The sequence below is a fragment of the Medicago sativa genome, chromosome 5 (assembly GCF_051527215.1).
Source record: "Medicago sativa cultivar Bolivia chromosome 5, Bolivia_mono, whole genome shotgun sequence".
In the NCBI taxonomy this organism is placed as follows: domain Eukaryota; kingdom Viridiplantae; phylum Streptophyta; class Magnoliopsida; order Fabales; family Fabaceae; genus Medicago; species Medicago sativa.
This window is the reverse complement of record NC_140753.1, coordinates 65296752-65306049: the sequence shown is the minus strand read 5'-3', so window position 1 is coordinate 65306049 and position 9298 is coordinate 65296752.

The following is a 9298-nucleotide window of genomic DNA, read 5'->3' as shown; positions in this document are numbered from 1 at the left end:
CATGGTAATACCGAAAGAAATAAAGCAAGAAAAACAATATAGCACAAAGCATAGGAAACAACCCAAAATAAAGGCAAAATGAGTGCAAAACATGACTAAAATTTACTCATAAAATGCAAGGGTCACATGACCTATAATTCTCACATTCCAACATACTTTTAAAGGTTTTAGAATCAGATTTTGGAATGGGACTTAAGGCAACATGGTTAACTTGACATTTTGGAAAGCAAACTTAAGCATATTTGCATTATTTATTGACACAAGTAACTTGCAAGCTAAGTAACTAAACAATATTCACACTCATGCAGCAATATCAAGCACAAAAACTCACAAACTTCAAGTAACATGTACCACAAACAATCATCAAGAGCTTGCAATGGGACTTGGCAATATTCATAAGATTTTTCACATGAAAACAAGAAATAATGCAAGAAAAATGTGATAATATTTTTTAGTAAAATTTCAGTAAGCAAAATGCATAGAAATGTTACAAAAATAACAAGAAATATGTATGAAAATCTTTAGAATTTTTTTGAGGGATTTTTAAGGGGCTTCTAGACTTAAAAAGTGCAAGAAAATCACCAATTTTTAACAAGAATAGAAAAAAAGCTACACATATTTTTCAAATGCTATTATGCAAAAAATATTATAAAAACATCAAGAGAGTCATCAAGAACTCATGAAAATTTATTTGGAGTTTTTGCACAAAAATTTGACATGAGGGAGGTGTGAAAGGCCAAGTTCAGTGGTGCACATAGCAAGAAAATCAAGAAACAACGAAATTCTGCAAAGAACAAGGGTCCAGGCCCATACTCTAACAGACTTGGATCACAGGGAGCAACCACAGACGTTGGATTGATCCAGTTGGATCAAGCCTCAGATCCAACGGCTAAGACGCAAAATCAAACGAACCAGGACTGAACCAGACCGGTTCAGTGATTTATCAAAGGAATTGTGGACCGGTTCATTTCATTTTGCTTCTTCGTTTCTCTCTCTAAGTTAAACCTTAGAGAGAGAAGCTCTCGTTTCTCACCTTATGACCTTCATCTTCTCCGATGGACACAGCGGCGGAGGTGTGGTGGTTCGCCGGCGGCGCCACCACACCTGAACGTTTTCTGCAAAATTTCTACACCGTTGTGTTCACCTGAGCTTCCTCCTTACGATTTCAAAACTGATTTTTTGAAAAGAGGCCTGGATTCGAACAGATCTACGCTTGAAGCTACATCCTAGGGTTTCGAAATTTTCTTCTAATCTCTTTGAAATTAAACCCTATCCTAACTTACTTTTCACACTGATGACGAATTTATACTTTGATTTGAAAGATAAACGGTGAATCTTCACGATCTTTTGAAATTAGGGTTTCGTTTCAACTCCTTTGAATCTTTTCGAATTTTCACTTCAATCCACCGTTTATCTTCCATTTAGAACCTTCGATGACGATTACGAACGAAAACGAGAAGGTTTACATGAGTTTACCTGGATTTGTTTGGAGATTCGAACAAAAGAGATCCTGCGTTCGTTCTTGATTGTTCTGGTGAGTATTCGAAGCCTCTTGTGACCGAAAATAAATCGGTGAATCTTCTTCTCTCTCTTGACTGGTTCAATTCTTCTTCAGTTCTTCTTCTTCTCTCTCTTGAACATTCTTCTTGTGATCGTTTCTAACTTGAATTGCAAGAAGATGCGAAAAAAACGTTCGATGATGATGATTTTCGTGGAAAATCAACTGAGAACAAACTCAATTCTAAGAAGTACTTCTTCGAATTGGATGCTTCAGTCTTTGTTTTCTGGAAATTCGTATTGATTTTCTGTATGAATTTGATGGAAAATTGATGCTAATTTTAGAGTTTGTTATGGTGGTTGATGGTTCTACTGTGGTGGTTTTTCAATTCTGTTACGGTGGCTGTATTCTGTTACGGTGGCTGATGATTTGGGAGAGAGAGGGTTTGTTAGAACCTTCTCTGTGATGATGTGTCGTTCTTGGAATGGTGATCCCCCTGCACTGAATGATGTGGCCTCTATTTATAGGCCAAGTGTGATACTCTGGACCAATAGCCTTGTGACACCTGGATTTGGACCAAGAAGCTTCGGCTTTGCTGGATTTTTGTCAAAAGGGCCTTTCTGCAAAAATTAAAAATCACAAGGACTTGCCTGAAAAAATAATAGAAGGACTGAAAGATAAACTTGGACAAAAGGACTTAGTTGTAATTGACCAAAAAAATATAAAAGTTTGACCTAAGAAAAGAAACAGGGACTAAAGTGCAATTTTAAAAGTTTAAAGGACCAAAATGCAATTTAAAAAGTTTAGGGACTAAAAATGAAAATAATAATAAAATCAGAATAAAATTGGTAAATTGGAAAAAACGTAAAGTGAAACGATTAAAATTGACAAAACGGACTAAAACGAACAAACGACTTAAATGAGGTACTTTAAAGTAACCTCTCTCTGCCGAAATTTCGTGTGAAATGACCAAAATGCCCCTGGGGCTACACCGACTAAAAATGACTCAGATGCGAATTTTAAAAAGGATTTTTAACAGGAAATTAAAGTAAGAACTTATGCAAGCAAATTGAAAGACTCAGAGACAATTTTTAGGATTTAAACATGGCTTTAACACATGAAAAGACAAAAATGCCCCTAGGGGCATAGTTGACTCAAAATGACTTCAAATGCAATTTTTAAAATGGACTTTGACATGAGATTGAAACAAGGACTTATACAAACCAATTTAAAAGACTCAAACAATTTTCAAAGATTAAAAATGAGTTGAATGCAGGAAATGACTAAAATACCCTTCTGTGTGAATTTTGCAAATACCATTGAAATAAAATGCAGAGAAAGATGTAATTGATCAGAGCCAGTTCAAATGGCTTGTAATGCAAGAAAAGAAGAATTGATCAAGTATTTTTAGGTCCAAAATTAGGGTATAACAGCTGCCCCTATTTAAGTTTCTTTGTCCGGAGAGTCAAGAGACGAAGTCTTAGAGTTGACGGGACGAAGATACTTAAATATTAACAATTGCACTGCTTTTGGACATAAAAATACGTTTTCAGATTTTTCAAAGACATGAATGCCATGCAATACTTTGATTATGAATGCAAGACAAACAACTGGAGTCTATGGAGCCTATCATGTCACTGGGGATTCAAGTGGATATTGACAGGGTGGACAAGCCAGGGGATTGAAACAGGATACACGCTATTCTTTGGATCGAACTAGCCACTTGACCGAGGGATACAAAGCATGAGGTAGGTGCAAGCTGCTCTTGGGATCGAACTTGGCACTTGATTGAAAATTCAAACAGGTAGGTAGGCACAAACTGTTCTTTGGATCGAACTGGCTGTTTGACTGGAGATATAGACAAAAGGGTAGAACAAACTGTTCTTTGGATCGAACTTGCTATTGGATTATCACCACATCATGTGGGTAGGTGCAAACTGTTCTTTTAGATCGAACTTGCCGTTTGACCGATAACAAAGCATAAGCTGGGTACAAACTGTTCTCTGGATTGAACTTGTCGTTTGTCCGGAAGCATAGGTATATAAGCAGGTACAAGTGGTTCTTTTTCGGATCGAACCTGGCACTTGACCAGTAACAAGATACAAATTGAAAGTCTGGTTTAACAAGATACCAATTGAGGGCAAATTGTCATTGACTTGATTTGAGGGTAGACATGACCATTTTTCTTAAATGCGACTTATTTTTATCACAAAACAACAAAAGGGTCATATTTTTTTTCCTTTTCAATTTATGGGCGGAGAGAACTAAAAATAGAAATAGTGAAATAAAATTTAGATTATTATTTACCTTTGCAAATTTTAATTGCACACTGTCTATTTTGCCCACCGCCTGTTTTATCTATTATCTGAGAAATTAACAAGACAAGGAATTCATCAACCCACAAAGAACAACAACACAGTCCTAAAATCAACAAAGCATGCACACAATGAAACAAAATATCAACAGCAAAGACCAAGTTACCTAGCGAAACAATTATATAAAACTAAATAAATGTTCATAAAACACGACAAAACACACACACACACAGATATATATATATATATATATATATATATATATATATATATATATATATATATATATATATATATATATATATAAGAAAACCAACAGCAGCACAATGGATCAATAAATGAATATACTTTTTAAAAGAGAGAAGAAATGAATATTGCAAATAAAGAAGAACAATTTAGTAAAGAGAGAAGAAATGAATATACTTTTTAAAAGAGAGTACAAAATCACTTTTTAATTATGTCTTTGTTAATTTTTCGATCCTAAAGTTTTAAAATTTAAGTGCATACTTATAATTAATGCAAGTGAACTAGTGATGAATTATCAAAGGATGGAAACTGCAGAGGTTTGTTGTAACAGTGTAAATCAATGAACAAAGAAATAAGTAGAGGAATTAGGGATATAGTTTGAGTGAATTGTGAACGAGAGAATTTGAGTTTGAGTATGAGAAGAGTATTATTTATAGACATCGAGGTGGCAACCACTGAGTAACAAAATTTGCTTTGCTAATTAATTCATTTGAGTAGTGATTGATTTCACAAATGAACTTTGAAGTGAACCACTGCTTTAAAGTTTTTTTTTTTAAAAATAAATTACTGCTTTAAAGTTGTTAAATTACTATTGGAACATGTGTGTAAATTGAGTTAAAAGATTAAACATAAATTCTTATATTCAGTAGAACTAGTGTCGTGTGAATTAAAAAAGTGGAAATCCTACATTGTATGGATCACATACATTAGTAATGTTTATGCGAACGAAATAAATAATAGCGAAAAAAATATATATTTATATATTTTATTATTTGAAAATGTTAAATTAAATAATTAATTTAATTGTTATTATAAAGTTCTGAAATATTTAGTATTGCTAAAATATTTAGGAACGGAATCTGAAATATTTTGATGCACAATCTGAAATATTATGGTATGCAATCTAATATATTTTCGTACTTGATATGAAATATATTTTGGTACATAATATAACCCCAGATGGAATCAAACTCCTTCCGCTAGCGGATGTTAGTAGGACCTTCTTCTATAGATAATTTCCTTTTTGTGCTTTCTTTTTCCCCTAGTACAAAAAAAATATATTTGGTACTCAATTTGAGATATTTTTAAGACGTTTCGTTCTTCTATATGTTTACCGAAGAAATTAGTTATTGAAGTTTCGTTGTCTCTAAATACAACAAGGATAAACCAGACTATAGAAATACATCTTTCTACTAAAACAAAGGAGTGTTTGTTCTTTCAAACAACAATACTAAGAAACTCACATATGCCGCTCTGAATCTGTTTTGAAAATTATTTTTCAAAAATATGAATCGCATTGTGAATAAGAACTCCAACTGCCATAAGAATGTGAACCCGAAAAAGGTCATGTAATGAAAATCAGCAGGCACCATCAAGAAATGAAATTGGTTCACAATTTATTTACTACAATTGTGAGAAACCAGGTTATATGTCCCGCAAGTATAGGAACAAGTAAAATGTTGTTCCACATCCTAGCCTAATTAAATAGAAATTTACTGCTACGACTAGTCCTTATTATCTAATCCTAAGCTACAATGTAAACAACTTTGAAAACCCTAATCTTTGCTAATGAGCGGGAAAACCTTGCTTAACTACATTTAATGTCAAATTCAAATTTCAAATCCCTTACACTCTTAACCTGGCAGTAATGAATGTTTTCATTTTTCCCATGTTTCAAAACTCACAACTACTTGCCTGCCACATTAATCATCACCTATTTCCTAGCATCTCATTTCTTTCCTTCTCTTTTCTTTTCTCACGCCTCCCAGTCTCTCTCTTTTCACAATCACACGCTTTCACCATTTCTGCCATTCATTCTTCCTTCAACTCCATGTCTCTTTCTCATCTGTTCATCTCTCTATCTCTCTCCATCTCTCATTTTACCTTGATTCCAATTGTGAAAAGCTCTCTCTCTCTCTCTCTCTCTCTCTCTCTCTCTCTCTCTCTCTCTCTCATGGGCATGCATCGCAAAAAACTTTGATGCAACAGAGCAACGTGACAAAACTGATGCAAAGGAGATCAAGTGATTTGAGAAGCTTTGTAGAAGCAAGAAGCGTATGCATGAGGAAGGAAGAAGCGTTGGAGGAAGAAGCGCGATTTGAATCCGCCACCACCAACACCACCGCCGCCGCAAACGGTACTTCACTGACGACGAAGATTTCGATTCCAGAAGTTCCGATGAAGGAAAACGTGGATGTAGTGAAGGTGAAAACGATGGGGTAATTTTCATTCAATTTCCATTTTCATTTTTTTTGAATTTTTTGAATCTCTTATAATATATGATTTTTCAATGTAATTGACTCACGAGAAAAAGAGATGTGTGTAGTGTTTTTGGTAAAATCTCTTTTGTTATTAAATTATAGATTGCTGCTCAATGCCACTAAAAATATTTTGAATAAATCATACAATTTCCTTTTATAGTTGTATTTAAAATTATGACATTAAAATTATAAGTTGGGACTGTACTATAAAAATTTTATTTTGTCTACTACATTTACAATGTATATGACCCGTGCGGCAGCACGGGTGCAAGGTCTAGTTAAATCAATCTAGTAGGTTGAAGTGACTGGTGGGTCAACATCGGCGTCTACTATGATTGTGATATGTTCAAAACATATGTTACTGCTAAAAAGAAGAAAGTGTTGTTAGAATTTTTTTACACCACTAGTGTTGTTGCGTTGGAGATGTGGAGTTGTAATTCACGTCCGAAAAGGAAATTATTCTCTAAGACGTGATGCATGCTCCATAGATAAGAAAGAATCTTGTTTACAAATTTTTATTGAATAAGACTGAGTTCACTCAGACTTAAAGAGAAACTTGTGCATCATGTATTTTTCTTGGGAAATACGACACAACTGAAGGCATGTTCAAAATTAAATTTCTCATTTTATTTTACAATTTGTGTGATTTTGATATTTGTCATGCTAAACTTTTTCGTGGTGATAAAAGCACATAATATGACCCCCACATGTTCAATGAATTTTATGAACAATACAGAATTATTCATGAAACAACTACATCTTACTGTTTTGAAATGAATGGTAAAGCTGAAAAGGAAGAAAAAAAATAGAACAACTACCGAGCTAGTTTTTTTTTTTTTTTGTGAGGTCCGAGCTAGTTGTTTAAATCATGCTTAATTTCGATGTTGTATCTCATTGGTGATAAAACTTTTACTAATTGTTTGTTATGTTCTAAATAGAGTACTCAAGTCTTAGAACAAAAATTTGACTTATGAAATTTTAAAGAAAAGAAAATCCAACTTGTCTTATAATTGAACTTGGAATTGTCCAACGTATGTTCAGATTCCATACCCCAAGAAAGTTAAACACATTAGTAGAGTCTATGAATGTGTATTCATTGGGTATGTTATAAATATCAAAGCATATGAGTTTTATGAACTAAGTGCTAAAGTAATCATAGAATCAAATGATATCGATTTCTATGAAAATAAATACCCATGTAAATTAAAGAATAGTGGAGGCACTAGTGGGGTAAAATAAATTCTCTTTTAAATTAAGAGCTAGGTTGGGCTTTACATCTCATCACATACCAGTAATAACAAATAATGATGAAAACATCAAACAAGATGTTATAGAACCTCAGAGAGGTAAGAAATCAAGAATTTTTAAAGAGTATAAACTGATCATATGGTTTATACATTGGAAAAAGATCCATTAAGTCATTGTTGAAACGGTGTCATTGCCATGTTCATATTTTCATTGAGAGAAGTGAACAACAAAGACTCGTTGTTCGTTTTGTGTTGTTTTTTTTTTTTTTTTATTATTTTAATAATTTTTTGTTATTTCCGTATATTTAGGAAAGGAAGAATGGTTTGTGTAGAATTTGTTGCGAGCAGGTTGGATTCCATGCTCTCTTGCCAAGAACTCTTTTCAATCAATTCCCTCTCTACTACGGGTTCGTTATCCACCTCAATATTTTTTTATTCTCTTAGTTTATTTTAGTATGAGGAATATGAAAAATAATTTTTTAATTTTTTTGTTTATTTCAATGGCTGTTGAGTTGAGTGAGAATGAAAGCAAGCATCCCACTTTTTCTATTCACTAATTTTTAGTCAACAAAAAGTTCTGATTCTAATTCTTAATTTTCTATATGTAGGTGTCAACAAAAAGTTCTGATTCTAATTCTTAATTTTCTATATGTAGGTTTATAGGACATCAGTTCCTGAATGCCTGAATGCACGTGTAAATTTAAGTTTCCTCTAAAAAAAGTGCTTTTAATTATGGTTGCAAGATTTTTATTCTTTTTCGGAAACTTGTCCTAAGGACAAAGGGTGCATGCTAATACACAAAAATAGAAATTATGTATTGAATTGAAAAGTGATACCAATTTATATTTTAAAAAGTCTATTAAAAAAAATTAAAAGTTGAAAATTAATTTTTTTCCAATAAATACTTGTTATTTGTGCAATCCTTAACATATGTCCTTGGGGATAATGTTAGTATGAATTTTTTGTTTTTTGCAAAAACAATCATAAGATTTAGTCTAACAAGAGTTTTTCTTGCTTTTGTACATGTCCATTACTTACGTACTCCTCATGACATTGTTTGAACAGAGGCACGGAAGATGTAACCCTTGATAGATTTTCAATGAAAGCTATGGACCCATCCTTTTTGGTCAAAAAAGCATCTGCATTTTGAAAAAAGTTCTAGGACAAAGCATTAATTCCTTCCCTTATGCATCACTTGTCATTGTCAACAACCAGAACACCAAACTTTTCTTGTTTCAGGAAGCTCATTGAGGAACTATTCCATTATATCCTAATTGTGTTCAACAAGCTCAATATGAATGAAGGAGAATAGTTAAGGTAAGCAGACAAACAGTTTAAGCTCGGGACTCTTGGTGGACTACTTGTGGAATCTGATCCTTCAAGATAAAAAAGTAGTGCTTATCTGATTCAACATAATTTGGATCAAGGTACTGGATTAGGTCAGTGTAGAATATTGTTTGAAGAATCATATGCGGATTGGAGGAACTATTACTGATGGCATAGATGTGGATGCTGAGAAGCAACCCTCGAGCTGCGAGTTAGCTTAGGACCATTTAGTTAGTTTTATGATTTTACTGATTTTGATGTAATAGTGGTAAAGCTCTTGAGTTATGTGACAGTAAAGATTTTTAGGTTTTGCTATGGATTATGCTTGCATGCATGTTTGATTCTTGTGCGTTAAGTGATGACTGTAATATACTAGTATTCGACCCGTGCAACGCACGGGGAAAT